A 19,066-nucleotide genomic window follows, 5' to 3' on the forward strand; every position below is an offset into this window, starting at 1 on the left:
TTGGTAATAAATATGCAGCGCATGGAGCACAGTCGTGATACTTCAATACTGAGAAAAACGCAAGCAAGCTAAAACTACTCTAGCTAGAGACCCACTATCAGCAGCAGTTAGAAAGTTACACAACTTTCTAAGCACTGTTAAAAATTGTGTGTCATGCTAAGCATTAGATATTGATGGTGCTAGCCAACAAATGACAGCAGTAGAAGTAAAAACAGCTTTGTTTCTGCCTGCTGTGTATGCCTCTTAACTATCCATGAGTTAATCTCTTAGTTTGCGCTGTCCTTACTAAACAGGTTTTAATTTCTGGTAAACCACTGAGAATTATAGTCTGTCAAAAATATCAGAAACAGAATGTCACAATTCTTATTCTTCAGAAATGCATATTGGATAAAACTTGTCATGTTTATAAATATTTTAAATAAATTAGAACAGTACAGGCTTTACTGTCTTTCAAAACCATTAAAAAAAAAACTTTACCTGTTTCATGTATTAACTAGTTACAGAAAAAAAAGAGAGTAAAGCTTCATGTACTACAAAGAATTATTATTAGATCTTCGACTTTAACCTTTAATTATGTGTTGTTGACATGGATGGCAAGATACACCTCAGGAGCTTCACTCTTGACGTGAATTTCTTGGGATTCCTGTCTTGAATACATAATAAAGTAGTTTTGATTAGGTATGTGATCGTAATCCTGTATGTTGAAAATGTTTTGAACTTAAATCCTTTGCGTTGTTTTAATATATGAAGTGTTAGCTGAAGGACATTTCATTTTCAAGTAAAAAAAATGCACATCTCTAATCCAGTTAACTTTACAACAAACCACTGTTTAAAGTAGGTTCATAGGTAGGTACTAGGCTATCGGCCCAAAGGCCTAAGTAAGCCTAGCCAACAAGGTTCCCAAGAAAGTTAATTTTCTGTGCCCTGTCGAGTAGAGCCACAAAAGTGATCCCGGGGTGTATTTCCTATTTCCCATCCATTCATCAAGATTTTTCTTGAAGAATGCTAATGAGGAACTTTGCTTGACATAGATGGGTAGCTTGTTCCAGAGTATAGGAAGTCTCTGGGACAGGAGTCTATCCCTCCAGCATGTCCTATTTATTGTGGCGATAAGGTTTAGGTCCCTAGAGCATGTAGCTTGGAGGGATTGGGATTTTTTTTAGGTCTAGCGTGTCCAACAGCTCTGGGTTTAACATGGATTTATATGTTAGGCAGAGATCTTCTCGGAGTAGGTGATATGCTACAGAGTAAAGCTGGGTTTCTTTTGAGACAGTTAGTGTAGGGCATCTGTTTGAGGCCAGTAATCCTCTTTGTGAGGTATTTCTGTGGCCTTTCTAGCTGCTGCAGATGTCTTATCAGGTACATTCCAAAAGGGGCGTCGTACTCTATAATGGGTCTAATGAGTGCCGAGTAGAGGGGAACAATGACCTCTTTTTTCCTGGATGAGAACCCTTTTGTGATCAGGTGTCCCACACAGGATTTCCTGACTACTATGGCGATGTGATTATCAAAGGAGAGACTACTGTCCACCTGGCTCCCAAGGTCTCTTATCACACATTCAGCGTTAAGCAGACTTTCGTTTATGTGGTAGCTCATGGGTACAGAGTTTTTACCAAAGGGGATAACAATGCAGTTTTTTGGCATTGAGCTTGAGGCCATGCTTCTGACACCAGGCAACTGTCTCAAAGAGGTCCTTCTGTAGGCTATTCACATCATTTGGGGATTTGACTATGGCTCCTAGTTTGCAGTCATCATCGAACTTCATTAGCCAGAGGCCTTCTGTGTTAGCCTGTACTTCAGAGAAGTAGATACCAAACAGGAGAGGTCCCAGGACTGAACCCTGTGGTACTCCACTTGTCACTGGTTTGAAGTCAGATTTGGAGTCTGCAACTTTTACAGTGTGGGTTCTGTCAGTGAGTCAGTTGGTAAGCCATATTGTGATGTAGGCATTTATACCTAGTTTAGTGAGTTTAGCTATAATTCCAGAATGGGGGGGGGTGTCAAAGGCCTTGGTGAGGTCAAGATAGGCTGTGTGAACCACCTTACCCTCGTCTACGGCTTTGGTGACTGCTTCAAAGAAGTCAGTCAGGTTCAGAAGGCATCATCTGCCTTTCACAAACCCGAACTGAGTGGGATCCAGAGTTTGGAGGTTACTGTAGGTTCATAGTTTAAGTTGTTACCATAACCTTGTGTTGAAGGTTACTGTTTCTCATACAGGTTTGAAAGTAATTTTTGTAGGAAGTTAATGACTTACTTGTTTTTGATTACAGGAGGTAGTTTATTCCATAATCTTAGAATGTGTTGTATAACTTAACCTGTTTTTTTCTGCTGTTGGTATTTACTTCTAGTATTAATTTTTTTCAATATGTTGTTTGCACTGCAGGTTGTATATTTCATATTAATCTTTTTCAACTATGGTCACCTCTTTTTTTTCTAACAAGGAATTCTTGTGCCCTTTCATTATTTCAGATATGTTTTTCAAAGAAAATAGCACTAGTATAATATATATTTAGTGGTATACTGATCTCCCTGGAGTGACTAGGCATTCCACTTGTAATTAGATGAACAATGGAACAATCCTTTCTTTACTTATAAGTACACACACAAGTCTAAGTTCAAACTGCTGCTTACCAATTAAGTCTCAAGATGGTGCATTTATTGATGCTAATGGTGATATTACTACTACAGTGCAATATTGGTATTTTTTGTTTACCATCATAAAAAACTTTGGCATTTTTTATTAAAGTTACTATTATGTTAGTTTGCATCATTGTAATGCATGACAATCCAGAGCATGTTTCTCACTTTTATTGCCTGAGAAAAATAGAAAAGAAATAACCCAGTGCAGAACTCTGTCAAGCACCATTGGTGATTCCTTGTGGGATGGATGTGTAGCCTCCCGGCTCCACACACACACACACACACTCTAGCTTGTTGTTTCCTCTTGCAATTTACCCACTGAACTATGTAAGCTTGATATTTCACTTTAATTCACTTACTCTAGACAGTCTCAGATGCCTTAGTAAGGTTAAGCAATGTGGATTCCATCCTAGTCATGGAACAGTTGATCAACTCTTTGTCTATGCACAGATATTGGAGGCACCAGTGGAGTTCTCCAGTATTGTCTACATATATTGTGTAGGTAAGAAGTAAGACTATGACTGTGTACCATGGAATGTTTTATTAGTTTTGTAAACAGGAAGAGTTGCAAGATCCTTCTCTTTGAAGAGCATGAGTTGTGTTAGCATTCTCAGTGTTAAGTCAGATGTGTGTAAGGGGCATGGCCTTTTTCAAGGGTGTGTCTTGTTTCCCATCCTGCTTGTGATTTTCATGGGCAGGATTCCAGGGTTCAGGAAAGTCTGGAAAGTATCCAGGTTGAGGATTTGATGGTTATAACTTTGTTGTTTGTAGGTGATGATATTTTTTTAGCATCAAGTGACCGATTTCCATCATATACTATAGAAAGCATCTCAGATTAAGAGGTCATTATTCCACCCTGGAAACAAGTGTGTTAGTGTATGCAGGTGGGGTGTGTGTGAAAAAGTTACCTTATGTAGAAGAATTTTAAGTTTCTTGGGATTTTGCTCAGGAGTGAAGGTAGAGGGAATTATGAGATTGGCCAGAGGATCTGTGCAGTGAAAGTATCATTATATGTATTGCTTACGACAGTAGTGGTGATGAAACAAAAACAGATTCCTCTGTGGCCATAAGCTATGCTTTGTGAGTGAAAGGATGAAATGACAGATATCAAGCAACAGAAATGAGGTTTCCTGCACAGGAAAGCTGGACTTTCTCCTCATGAGAAATTGAGGAGCTTATTAATCTAATAAGATCTTGAGTAACTTCTCTTTTATGTTGAGAGGAATCCGCTAAGATGACTTGTGCACTTTGCAAAAATGCCTCTTGGGTGCTACCCATTGGAGGAAGACCAAAAACAGCTCATTGGGATGAAGCCCCTGGGCAGACCAAGAGAACTTTGGGGGAATTCTATTCCTCAACTGCTTGGGAGTGCCTGAGGATCCAAAAGTGTTAGCTAGAGACGAGTAACAAAGATAATTGTCACCTCCCAGTTTGATAAAGCATTTATTATGGAGTTTAACCATTTTACCAAACCTTTGAGTACAAGCTAAATGGAGCATTTTTAAAATCAGTAAAGATCTAAGTGAAATAGTGGGTGACAAGCCGAGGTTCACCTACAGGATAGGAAAGAATGTTGAACTCCTTGAGGGTGATCGACTCAAAAATGGGGAAGTGAGAAGGGTGGCAACACCTTGTGGAGCATGCAACGTTTGTTCCTACATCATTGGTACACAAAATCTGATCACCTTGTCCGCATATTTATGGGGCAGTGTTTTTTTTTACAGTGTTGCCAGCCGCGCCCAACCTTCAACACACACACACCACCACACACACACCTAGGGGCCAATTAGAGTGTCCAATCCACCTGCAGCATGTCTGGACATGCAGACTCAAGACAGAAAGCACCCCCAGCCGAGTTGAACCGAGAACTCTTCTTGCTGTGAGGAGCATGCTAACCACTGCAATTGGTACACAAAATCTAACCCTAGAAAATGGACTGCAGAGTAACATTTTATTTCAAAAAAGGTAATTGTGCAGCATCCAAACTGGTATATTTAGCAAAATGTGGGGGCTGCCCAAGTTTTTACATAGGCAAAACTGAGAGGGCACTCAAAAATAGAATTTATGAGCGCCTTTACGATATAAGAACAAGAAAAGAAACTAGTACCTTGTATAACCACTCATGTGAGTGTGTCAAATTTGGGGGCTTCAAGTTTGGTATCTTGGATGTAGTGAAAAAGAACCCAAGAGGAGGTGATTGGAAATTAACATTAATAAAAAAGGAGTTGATATGGCAACTTAGGTTAAAAGCCACCTTCCCCCCTGGTCTGAATGAATATGTATCTGTTAAACCCATTTTAAAGGAAAGGGTAGCTATTATAGGATGAACGGAGACTTAAATAATATGTTTTGGTCCTGTATTCTTGGTACTATATGCATAAATGAAAAATGTATTTATTATTTCAACTTTTTAAATTTGTGGAGAAGGTTTTGACACCTAAGCTTGGTAAACAGTTTTTTTAACAACACTATATTTATAATTTGAAAGGCTGTTTTATATGACATGTAAATTAAGGAGGGTATTTAAGGAGGTGATGTGGAAGGCATTATTTGTCTGATGAAATCTCTGTGGTGAGGCGAAAGGGCTCACGTTATTGTACTGGCTTTTTATATTTTAATAAATTCTTGAAGCTGTTTAGTTGCGACTGGAGTCCTTTCAACATTTATTTCTTTTCAATCCCCAAATCATTGCCTTCAGCCTTAAGCCAGAAGATGTGTCTATTCACCACATATTCCCAGGCTATGATTACTGTCTTGATGCCAAACCAGGATTAAAGCAAGGAGGAGGCAGTCTGCTTATTTTCAAGTCAGATATTAACATACAACTCCTCACTCAAAATAATACCTCCTCATATTCCCTTCCAAATTAGTTACTAATACAAACCTACTATCTATTTAGCTCTCTGATTCTTCTAGCTGTTGCCTGTCTCCCTTCTCCTGCTTCATTACAAAAGCTTAAAAACCTACTTAAGGACTTAACCTCCTCTGTCAGAGCATCAAAAATCTTATTCTTCTTGATGACTTTAACCTTAACCTCATTGGCCCCTCACAAAACTGCATATTTCAATTTCTCAATGTATTTAATCTCACATGACTTGTGCATGAATCGACCAGATCTAATCCTTCCCCATCACATCACTCACTGCTTGATCTAATATTCACAGACAACCACTCTTATTTCTCATATTTCCATCCACCATGCCAACCTAAGTGGTCACTGTCCTTTAAGCTTCAACATACACCTTGATAACAAAAAGTCCCCTCCAAAAGTCATTACATTCTGACATACATCGCAAGTAAGCATTACCACACTGAAAGCGTATCTATCCTCTCTCAAGTGGGATCCTAAACTTTCCCCCTCAGACCCTAACAATGCTGCCCAGCTCTTACTTCTCTGTAATCTGCAAGACTCATTCTTCCCTGTAGTCACAAGACTGTACAAGCCCAAGAAAACACTAGGCTCACTAGCGAACTCAAAACCCTCCTGTCTCTCAGAGACAAAGCATTGCACTCCTTGAAGTCTGACCCAGTTCCTTCTAAAAGGCAACACTACACCCTCCTCAGAAGCCTGTCCAAACAAGCAGTTAAACTTCATAAGAGCCATTATATAAGAGTACATGAACTAAACCTTTTTCATACTCTTAAACAGTTCTGGGCAGATGTCAACTGGTTAACAGGTCATAAAACTCCTCTCAAAGCTCACTTTTCCTTCTCTTCTCTTCTCTCCACTGTTATCCTCAGACTTTAGTACTCGGCTCTCCACCCTCTCCTCCATCAGCTCACATATTTTACTCCTTCAGTCAACCTGCCCCATACCCTCCATTATATGTCTCTCTTTTATTAAAAAAAAACATAACTAGAGATACTTCTCCTTGAAAACAGCAAATGTGCTATGGCTGAAGGGACATACACCCTCTCCCTCTGGTTCATATTCCAGTTTATTGTTACTCCTCTGCTATATATGTACAACCTTTACTTAACGTGAAACTGTATGCCTAATATATGGCAGACAACAAAAATCATACCTCTCCCAAAAAAAAATCCAACTTTAAGCTTTCCAGAGATTATCACCCAATCTCTATTTTCCTAACACTGTGGAAAATCTCAGAAAAAAATATTTATAATTAACTCTCAAACTCAAACAGTACAAGGTTTTGAGTCTTTGTCCCGCTCATTATTTTTGGCTTTGTGCAGAATTATTAAGCAAAGAAATTGTCATAGCAGGGTTTGATTTATTGAAGCATTTACCTATGTTTTAAGTGTTATTGTTTAAAGTCAAAGCTGCATTGTTTTTGAAATTTCTCATGCTTCATTTAGTCATGTTACAAGATAAAGTAGGGCCTGGTCTTTTAGAGAATTTGTCCATGCTACTTATATTGATGTTGTAAGGCACAACATATCATGCATTACTGGACAGTTTCCTCATGTTACATGGAGAGTCCAAGATTGCTGAACTCTGAAAAGCAAGATGATGCAAGCTCTCCCAGTGTGAAACTTAAAAGTGGTGTAAAAAAGTCAGTAAAAGTAACAGTTTGGGTAAAATTCATTTACTGGTTAGTCACTACACTGCCTGGATGCAGCAAAGAAGATATCTGGAGAAAGCAAGAGAAAATCAAAGAAAAGGACAAGAAAGAACTCTGAGAATAGTCTTGCAGCTGTTTAACAAAAAGCAGTTCTTGTTTAGGCAGTATTACAAGAGATGACGGGGTAATTTAGGGGAGAAATAAATCAAATGCATTTAGAGGTGTTTAAAATAATAGAAAGACTTGAAGTTTTAATTAGTTATTCAGATGAGCTGACAAAACTGCAGAAAACAAAGGTTAAAGTGAAGGAAAGACTGAATATGCGGCTTCTTGAAAAGAACTGTTTGAAAAAATAGTTTCCTCATGTTACATGTGCTTGTGTCATAAAGTATTGCATTTGTGTGACATAAGCATGCAAAGAGAGTAAATCTCTCATGATACATACCTGAGTTGCCTTACTGAGGTTGCATGAATTCAGGCATGATTTAAATTTAATATGTACAGTACATGAGATAAGTGCATTGTTACTGCCTTTTCTGCTGCTGAAGTAACCTTACTCTCCCATATGTAAAGTGACCATTCTGAGTTTAGGATCTTCTTTGCCCCTGTATAATTGGTGAGAAAGACACTTTTAAATTTAAGCCAAGTGCTACAATACTTTCCTTTCTTACATAATTGAAGAGTGGTTGTAGTAGATTTAACTAGGTTCATTGAGAACTTTGTGAAGGTTCCTGCAGCAATTCTTGTACAGATGAGACTTGCCTTCTACTATCCAGTGGTGGATCCAGAGGATGGGGGAGCTAATGCTGACGAAACACAGAAATAGTAGTCATTCAGTACTACTTTATGTAACACTCACTCCTCAATTATTTTCATGTTCTGCATATTTAGAATTGAGCATATGAAGCTGTGAACACTAAACTGCAGAAAGTGAGTAAACTTCATATACACAGTAGAGGCATAAGAAGAAGCTATGATACTATGCATTGTGTAGTCTAAAGTAATAATTCTTGCTGGACTTACGTACAGCCTTACAACACCTGAATTACTTATTTCTTCCATTTCCACTCCTTGTCTTCCTCTTCACCTTTGTTCCATCCTTTCAACACAGTGTAACTATCCAAGACTGCACTCAAGTACTTGAATTAAGCTAGGTGTCTGGGGGTCACTAGGCCTTTAAAAGCTATGTGGTGCTAGATAGTCTGAGGTATATTTTTAATGCTTTTTTTCCTTAATCTTTTGACCCAGTGTTAGCCTGAGCAAGAAATTCAGTCATATTTCTTTCAAGGAAGAAACAAGTTGTGTCCAAAGCTTAATGCTTAAACTTGGCAAAAACAGAATTTCCCAATAAATTGAGAAGACAGATGTTTGTAAGGATACATACATCATGCCTGAAAATGCTGTCTGCCCACCTAAACTCCAAAACTGATAGTCAACTTCTAATCAACTTCTATTCACCCACCTTGAGTTAGACTGGATCAAAAGTGAAAGAACAAATGGCCGAAGTGATATATTTGAAGTTGTTGCTGTCATACATGATGAAAGTGAAAGAATAAATGACCACAGTCATACATCTGAAATTGTTCATGTTGTACGTGTAAACAGCATGACTCCTCAGCCCCCTACAAAATGTCAGAGTAACATATTTTATCTTGATGCTGAGACATGATTGTAGATCTTCCTTACCACTATCCACAAAGGATAGCCACAGCTGTACATGGCTGATGTTTCTGTGAGAAAAGTGAAAAAATAATGATCAAGTAACATATTCAAATATGTTCTCTTTGATAATATACTGCTGCCATCAATTAAAGAGACTCTGATTAACCACAAATAAAGTTTAGCTTCAAATGGATCTCATTGTTGAAAAAGGTATCAGTCAGGAAAAGGGTACAAAAAAAATGTCCACAGCATTGGATATACCATGGAACACAGTGAAGACAGTCATCAAATAGTGGAGAAAATAAGGGACAACAGTGACATTGCAAAAAATTGAACATCCCTCCAAAATTGATGAAAAGACAAGACGAAAACTGGTCAGGGAGGCTGCCAAGAGACCTACAGCAACACTGAAGGAGCTGCAGGAATAACTGTCAAGTACTGGTTGTGTACTACATGTGACAACAATCTTCCATATTCTCCATATGTCTGGGCTATGGGGTAGGGTTGCAAGACAGAAGGCATTTCTTACACAGAAAAACACCCAGGCCCGGCTAAAATTTGCAAAACAATACATCAAGTCTCCCAAAAGCATGTGGGAAAATGTGTTATGGTCTGATGATGCCATGGTTGAACTTTTTGGCCACAATTCCAAAAGATACATTTGGCGCAAAACAACACTTCACATCACCAAAAGAACACCATCCTCATGATGAAGCATGGTGGTGGTAGTACCATGCTTTGGGGTTACTTTTCTTCAGCTGGAACTGGGGCTTTAGTCAAGCTGGAGGGAATTATGAATAGTTCCAAATACCAGTCACTTTTAGCCCAAAACCTTCAGGTGTCTGCTAGAAAGCTGAAGATGAAGAGGAATTTCACCTTTCAACATGACAATGACCCCAAACATGCATCCAAATCAACAAAAGAATGGCTTCACCAGAAGAAAATTAAAGTTTTGGAACGGCCCAGCCAGAGCCCAGACCTAAATCCAATAGAAAATCTGTGGTGTGACCAGAAGAGGGCTGTGCACAGGAGATGCTCTTGCAATCTGACAGATTTAGAGTGCTTTTGCAAGAAAGAGTGGGCAAATAGTGCCAAGTCAAGATGTACCATGCTGATAGAATCCTACCCAAGAAGACTGAATGCTGTAATTAAATCTAAAGGTGCTTCAACAAAGTATTAGTTTAAGGGTGTGCGCACTTATGCAACCAGTTTATTGTACGTTTTTTATTTTGAATATTTTTTCCCCTAACAGATTTGTTTGTTTTTCATTTGAATTGCACAGGTTATAGGTCACATTAACAGTGGAAAAAGTTTTGAAATGATTTATTGTGGTCTCATTTTTTTATATCACAAAAACCTGGCATTTCAACAGTGGTGTGTACAGTTTTTATATCCACTGTATATCCCCCTGATGTTGTATGCCTAGAGCCTGATGTTAAACATTTTTTTTATTTTTTTACACCCAAACAATTTCTTTTTCAAAACTTTCCACATTCCATCTGCAATTTTTCCACTGAACACCTCACTCCAGTTAGTTTTACATGGTGACTGTTTTGCTTCTATATAATCTGTAATTAATCTTCTGTGCATTGCTTTAGATTTCATTTTGGCAGAATTAGCTAGCAACAAATTAACCTCTATAACCCTATGATCGCTGCACATCAATGGTGGTAAAACTTGACTTGAAGTAACGGTCATTTCTTTCGGAACACAAACAGTGTCTAGTATGTTCTGTCCCCTGGTAGTTTTGTTTACTATCTGAAGCAGTTGTTGTTCCTGAATATAAGTTGTGAATAATTTCCTTACTAATGTTGTTGAATCAATATTATTTCAGTCTGTTTTTGGTAAATTTAAGCCCCCAGCTAATATTATTCTTCCCACCCGGGTTTCATCCAAGAGATGTATGGATTCCTCTAGGTCATCTGCACTTGACTTTGGTGGTCTATACACTCCAGCAATTGTTATATGTTCCAGGGTTGTCTTTATTTTCACAGTTACACAGTCTATAGTATTGGTGTTATCACTGAACATGTAATAATCACTGGTCTCATAATTATCTTTAATCCCTATCATAACACCTCCACCTGATTTTATGTTAGAATGTCTGTTACAGTAAAAGCATTTATACCCTGTCAGAATTGGTTTCCAGTTATTGTTCTTTAACCATGTTTCACAAACAATAACATCAATATTGTGGGAATGTAACAAATTTTCCAATAAATAAATGTATTATTAATGCTCTTAACATTAGCAACCATCACAGATGCATCAAATGTTGCTATCTGTAAACTGTTAAAATTTTCAACCTGGCAAAAATCCTGCCTAGTCTTTGTCAAATATTGCAAAATATCTGCTTCAAAAATTCTCTTCCCCGATCTTAACAAATACATGCCATCCTGTCTGAACACTTGTGCCGCTAGGCTTGGATCCCCTACACATTTCCATTTTTTAAAACAGGACATTTTTTCCATGTAGGAATTTACCCAAAAATCTTTTCATTCACAGTGACCTGACTATCCTTGCTATGGGTGATTTGTGAAAAAATGCATCCTAACACCAGTACAAGCTGTACTATCTACGATGGCTGTCCGCTCCCTACTAACAGTCAGAGAATCCTTGCAGATTACATCATTTGTACCAACATAAATAAAAAAACAGATCTGTACTTCCTTGCATTGAGGCATTCCAAGGCTTGTCTCACATCTTCTATTTTTACCCAAAGCAAGCATAACACTGTTCGATGTTCATTATCTTCTCTGCAAATATAAGTATCAGTTCCTCTAATAATTGAATCTCCAGTTACAAGAATATCTTTGCTGGCCAGCTCTGAAGAATCTTCAGCTTCTAATGCAGTAATATCTGCTCTATCAGTTGTTACAAAAGATAGAATGTAGCTGTTACATTCGTTGGCTTTTGACTTTAAGACTTAACCTACCCTACCATTTGTCTAGATGTCAGGGCACATGCTCTGATATGCCCCAGTAGTATTAGGCCTCCGACTTTATTCTTGGCTATTATATCTTTCCACAATAATGAGGGTGGGGATTCTAGCAAATTGTAATTTATTTATTTATTTATTTTTATTAAGGTTTGGAACACACCTGTTTTTATGTGTACATGTTTTTTTTTCTTTGTTTGTTTTAGATGATTGGGTGTGTGATCTGATCTAGACGGACCATTTTCAACCACATCCAAGATATTTATTAAAAAATGGTTACATTCATTAGTTTCTTCAGCTTTTGTTGAAATTTAGTATCACCAAATTATATCAAGGTACATTTCTCCAGTTCCTGCAAGTGATCAAATAAGTACAGGTTGATATAATTAGCAACATAAATTAATGCGTATGTCCTTTCACTTAAACTGCTGACGTTTAGTGTGCTGTATGCTTTTCCTTTTCTGGGGTTGGCAAGCAGGGGTTAAACAGCTTGCCCCTTTGCCCACTGTTGTGTGTTCTCGGAGTTGGTATGTTTATAGTGGCTGTGGTGTGTGATATACAGGGAGGTAAAACACTGTTTTTTTTTTGTATTTGCTACATTTTGTGTATTGAATGAGTTGAGTGGAAACCCTTTAGTTTGCTGGTTTGTTTTTGATATTTTTGTCACTATGATTAGCGTTGATCAACTGATACATCAAAAAAAATCGTGCAGAAAGATAAATGCACAAAAATTATAGCCAGTTCCATGATGTGGTGGGTTAAAGTCCTGAGTATGTCTGTGAAGGCTTGGGTCTACTTAGTAAACCTGATACTAGAGGAGTCACCTAGCAGGGATGAAAGTGACTTGAGATCATTTTCCTTATTATTTTATTTTTAAACAAGAAACATCTTATATTAAGATATCACGTATGACAAAGGAAATCTTACATTTATTTAAATGAAAGCAAACCATACTGGCGCAATTTCATTTGCAAACATTATACATTACAAAACATGCTGACACAACTGTAGCTGCAAACATTATACATCAGTTATAATATATCCTGTCATTGTCAGTCAGACATTGCATAGCTCATTCAGATCCTGCCTTCTTTTAAACCTTGTTCCTCCTCTTCTGCATGTATTGATCCTACAATTCCCATTTTTCCTATGTAATTTGCTCCTACCCTTTTCTAAAGATCCCAATTCCAGTTGTTTTATCTCTGTTACTATATTTACTACTTCTAGTAAAGTTGGTTTAGACTTTGATTTCCATTTTCTAATAATTGCTTTTTGGCAGCTGTCATAATTAGACTCAGTAAGGCCTTACTATGTCTAGGCAATTCCAATTCTCTATCATAGCTCAAAAAATAATTTCCTTAGTTAAATCAATTTTCTCACCCAGTATCTCCAATAGAGCAATCTGCATGGAATCTTTAAAGTATGCCAACTCATTACATTCCCAGAAAATATGTCCTGGTTACATCTTTCTTCCCCATCACACGTCCAACATTTGCTGTCTACCTGAGGAAAAATGATTTGGAGTTTACTTGGGGTTTAAAAATACCTATGTAAACACTTCCAAGCAAAGATCATAAATCTTCTAGACTTTATTGTATATTTGGCAGACCTACATATATCCCTCATTGCCTCTTTGTGAATTGCTTATTCAATCTCTTCCCAATTCTTTCTAACCTCCTCTGATTGATTATTATAGTGATTATGAAATATTTTATATGCTCTACTAATTATTCCTTTCATAATGGCAAGCTGTGTTTTAGATTCTACTAAAAACTCTATCATTGCTGGTCTTTAATTTAGGACCCCCCCTTATTTCTTTCTCTTTGCCTATACTCTGATATCAATCCTTGATAGGGAAGGCAATCTCTAACCTGCAGTCATAGGATCATAGGAGGTTACCAGGGCCCTCACAAGCCTAGCCAAGTTCAACCCATGTTCCTAAGTGTGCCTGATTCAAGCCGGCACTAAAATCAGCACCATTTGCCCCTGTCCAAAAGGGACACGGGTGTAACCCCCAGTGAATTTCCAGTTACCCATCCAATTCTAAATTACGCTTAAAAAGGGGCCAATGAGGGGCTTTGTTTAACATGAATAGGAAACTTGATCCAAAGGTGGGGCAACCTATGTGACACAAATCTGTCTGTCCAACAAGGTCTGTTGATGTCACATACCAGGTTAAGGTCCTTTGAGTGAGTGATCCATGTGCCATTTGGCTTGTCACTATGCAGCGTTTCCATTAAAGCTGGGGCAGAGATTGCTCTATATCCAAGGCACAGGTTGCGTCTGAACAGTCTGTGTGATGCAGAGTAATGTGGCAATGATTTCAGTCTATCCACATAAGACAGATCTTGAAGATCCCTTGTGCTCTTTCCATTTGCTGTAGGTGTTTGGAAATGAGCATACCAAGGGGAGCATTGTAGTCTATTATTGGCCTGGTGAGGGAAGTGTACAGGGGGATTCTAACCCCTTTTTTTCCTGGAGGCGATGCCCTTACTTATGAGATGAGCAGTATAAAATGCCCTTCTTACCACTGTGGAGACATGATGTTTGAACTTAAGGTTGCTGTTGACCTGTGTGCCCAGATCTCTCATCGCTGACTGTGTGCTTAGGGTATTGCTATTGATGTGGAAGTTTGCATGAACATCACCCATGCCAAAGGGGATGATAATGCATTTTTTTGAATTAAGTTTAAGACCATGACTTTGGTACCAGTCATTAGTCTGCATAATACCTTCTTGCATGATGTTAACATCACTAGGGGTTTCAGTGATCTCTCCCAGTTTGCAGTCATCAGCAGACTTTGCCAGCCACAGTCTTTTAGTTTTAGCCTGTATGTCAGAGAAGTAGATTCCGAACAGTAGGGGTCCCAGATCCAGTCCCTGCGGAACACCACTGGTTACAGGTCTGCTGGAGTAGGTGGAGTCCCCTATTTTAATCGTATGAGTTCTTGGCATCTTCTCATTCTATTAACTTTCCTCTCTAGTTATTTGCTCCCAACACCATTGTTCCTTTGCTAGTTTTCTTGAATAAATTCCAGCTCCCTGTAGCCTATTGTCTGTATCTCTAATTGCAATCATCCCTATTAACAGAATCTCCTGTCTCCATTCCCGTGTTGGCTTAGTTCTTAGAATACTTTCTGCTACGTTATGAATATAATGTTTTGTATGATTATTGTTATCTTTCCTTGTTTCTTGAGCCCCCCCTTCATCATCATCATCTGTTTCCACTATTATAGCTTTCTGCTTGTGCTATGTATAGGAGCCTTAACTGTGTTGCTCTGAATTACCCCTTCAATTTGGGTAATCCCAATCTGCCTTGTTCTATTGGAAGAATAAGTTTATCCCACTTGACTCTTGCTGTCTTCTCCTCCCAGATAAAATCTTTCAGCTCTTTATTAATTGCTGTCCACAACTTCTCCTCTGGTTGATAAAAATATGCTTGACCTGTGTATAAGACTAAAGTGACTAAAAATATTTTAACTGCTTGTATCTTACTATCGATATCCATATAACAGCTTCCATTTTCTCAATTTTTGTATTATCATTTGTTTAGTCTCTTCCCACATATCCTTAGCTGCCACACCAGAATCATTTTTAATTCATACTCCTAAATACTACATTTTATCATGCCCCCATTAATATGGATGTTGCTGAACTAATATGTGGGTACATTGTCTGTGTTTAAGCTTCATTAATTTTGTATCCCAAAAATATATGAATATGTTCCACAACACTGCAATGTCCCTTTCTGGTTTTGTCAGGTATAAAATAGTATCATCTGCACATAGAGCCAGCTTTTCTTGACTGCCATACCAATTATATCCTTGAATTTATGAGTCCCTTATTTTCTTTGCCAGTGGTTCTAAGTAGAGTGCAATTAACAAAGGGGAGAGAGGACACCCCCTGCCTGGTTCCTGCACTCAAGCAGAAATTATCAGATTGAATCCAACCCACTTCAGTTTTCGCCTGTGATCTCTCATGTATTCTCCCAATCAACCTTCTAATTTTAGCAGGGAGTGCAAATGCATCCATAGCTCTGATCATAAAGTCCCATCTCCCTCTGTCAAATGCTTTCTCTGCATCAGGACCCACCAACAACAGTGGTATTTTCTTACATTCTGCTTCTGGATCATCAGTATTCTGTTAATGTTATCAGATGTTTCCTCGCCTCCACAAAACCACATTGATCCATATCTTTCAATTTTGGCATAATTTTTATCATTCTTTTAGCCATTATAGACATAAGCACTTTATAGTCATGGTTTAGTATTGAAATGGGCCTGTATGAAGCTGGGCCTGATGGATCTTTACCCTCGTTAGGTATTACAGCTACCACCCCTTACTTCCAGGATGTTGGTACTTCTCCTCCTCTTAAATATTGTTAAAGAAAACCTTCCAGATCTTATCATTTTTCCCTCCTAGGTTCCAAACTTACACAGGAATACCATCTATTCCTGGGGACTTTCCTGTAGATTGGTTATACATCACCATTTTTATCTCATCTCCTCCTATCGATTTAGTAATTGAACCCTCCTCTACCTCTACCCTTGGCTTATTTAATTCTTCCATAAACTTTTCCATTTGTACATATTTCTCTATCTTTATACAGACTTTCATAACATTTCTGAAATATTTCTAATCCTTCTACAGGATCCCTTTATATCTTCGTTGTTATAGGTTACCTAAGCTTGGTGATGGCCCTTTCTACTTTCTGTTGCCTGAGTCGTTTTGCTAAAAGTTTTTGTGCTCTAGAGTTATTATTACAGAACAGTTGCATAATTTTCTGTTTAGCATTCTGTAGTTGCTCCTCTTCTTGTTCTGTGAGAATCCTCCTATTTTGCCACACTTTAACTTTTTTCAGTCCCTCTAAATAATTATTTTTACTTCTTAATCATATATTCCTTTCTTTTATTTCCACCGTATTTTAAACTCCACTTTAATTTTATCCCACTCCGTAGCTATATTTTCAGAAGAAATGTATATCTTCCCTAGTAGCTCCTGAATAATTTCCACAATCCAATCCTTAATTTCCTCTTAGGTGAGAAAGTGCCAGTGTTGTCTCATTTTTATTTCATTACCCTGTATTTTTATTTTAGTTATTACTGGTGCATGATCTAAAATAGTTATTGGGTGCATATCAAGATCTTCAGTTAAATGTACATGTTCCTCTGAAATGTAAATTTGGTTTAGCCTAGCCAAGTTTTTGTATCTTGGGGAATACAATGTAAATTCACTCCAAACTCCTAGTACTGAATTCACAACTTCCACACCAAATATTTTCTTAAATTTCTTTAAAAAATCTACCCTGCTTTATTATATTTTCCCTTCTGGACCCCCCAGACACATCTTGATTGTTGCAAATCAAATTCCAGTCAACACTTATAAGAAATATTCCTTGCTGAAAGCTGATTATTTCTCCCAGAATTTTCTTAAGCTCCATTGTAACAGTTTTCTGTGGAATATTAGTACATGCCACTTTAATCCTCCTCCCTTGCCAGTAGCCCCTTAGTACTACACATCTACCATTATTGTCTTTTAATATCCTCTTCTATCACTATTGGAGCTCCTCTTACAATTAATATAAGTACTCCTCTCTTACTTTGCCCCAGGTATTTCACTGAATAACTGTTAAAGTCATAAATAAATAGCATTAAAAATGTACCTTGTATGCTTTCAGTCAGGAACAACACTTCAGGATGTGCAAACAGAAATTTGTATTTACAGCGCTGGGAGACGATCTTCATAGCAGTTGGTAAATCAGTCTCTCTGAACAGCGAAAAACTGCATCTTTTATACACTTTTCTTATCAAACCAATCATGCAAACATTCAAGTTTACCATGACTGCAACAAATAAATGACTGAAAATGTTCTCATCCCTTCTGATTCTTGCCTCGGATTTCACGTGAACACCTTCCTATACATAACCCACCTGCTTCAAGGGGTCTTGTTTTCTGATCTTGAATGTTCTAAACCTTCCCTAAAAACGACACACTCCTAGCCAGGAGGAGTCAGGCTAACACATTCTTTTTACATTATTTAACATGTCTCTGCTCCTACAACCCTTACTTTTCCTTGTTACATATTAAAAGAATGGAGTTGAAACACAACAGTAACTTTAGATTATGAAGCTGTATTTTTCCACAGCCCTGCATACAAATTATATTTGCTTTATAACAGATTACAGCATCATTGATGAAACTGAAATCAATATAATTTTAATAAGCTGATCTTATCCCATAACAGTTACCCCCTTTGATACTATCAGTGTCATAGCATACATGTAGTAACTTGATAAACTAAGCTTCAGCATCATATTGATCATCCTTTGTTATAATAGAACTGTCATTGATTGGTATGTGCAGTGGCATTTCATGTGCAGGTGAAGTTAAACATCTTGTAAGTACAGCCTTCAAAGTAGAACATACTAAAATGATCACAAATATAATAAAAATTACAATGACAATAGCCTGCATTATGCTAGTTCCCAGGTTACCAAAAATACTTTCCAACCATCCAAAAAATGTCCATTGTTTTGATGTGCTGTCCAAATCTTTGGCCCTTTGCTCCATGAAATTTGCCAGTTTTTCCTGTTCATCTTGATAGTTACGAATATATGAACAGCAATGACTCTGTATGAGGGCAAATGACCCCCCCCCCCGCCTTTTTGCAGCAAGCATTATATCAAGTGCCATTCGATTCTATAACACCACAGTTCGCATTTCAGTCATTTCTCAATTTGCCATCCTGATGTGATGCGAAGTTTCATTGGCCACCTCCTGTAGAATCTGAGCAAGCATGGTGATTTCAAGCATTGTCCTTTGCACTCCATACCCAGTATTAAAGACTGAAAATACTTGTTCTGCCTAGTGGATTGCTCACTTATTTCTCAGTCTATCTGCTGGTGGGTTTTCAAAATGTTGAATAGCAGGAGTAAGATAGCCTACAAAGCAAAATCCAGACCAGTTTGTAGGCATCCAGGGGTATGCATGATCACCACAGATGTAATAACCATCACTTATAATGCCCATGCCACGCCCCCAGTCATAGTTTTTTAAGTGCAAAGAGTCTAACACACTTTCATGCCTGGTGTCATTACATTTGCTTTTTCCGACTGGTATAGTCCCATTTCTGGCATAACGTGCGTCTCCATGATGTGTGGTTGCAAGTTGAAGAGAGACACAACCTTTGAAAAGTCAGTTACATTACACCAGGTTAGACTGAAGTTATTAAAGTCTTTTTCAAATAATGCCTGTGTTGCAGGGATGGGAATCATTGGAATCCCTGCCTTAGAATGATGAGGTAT

General features: G+C 37.9%; 1 protein-coding gene across 6 annotated transcripts in view; it reads left to right on the plus strand.

Moving 5' to 3' along the window:
- CEP164 (centrosomal protein 164) overlaps nt 1-19,066 on the plus strand; it is a 1,424,585-nt gene that overhangs the window by 588,821 nt on the left and 816,698 nt on the right. The window lies entirely within an intron of this gene.

This window comes from Protopterus annectens, chromosome 8.part0, assembly GCF_019279795.1.
Source record: "Protopterus annectens isolate FY-2018-M chromosome 8.part0, PAN1.0, whole genome shotgun sequence".
Lineage (NCBI taxonomy): Eukaryota > Metazoa > Chordata > Ceratodontiformes > Protopteridae > Protopterus > Protopterus annectens.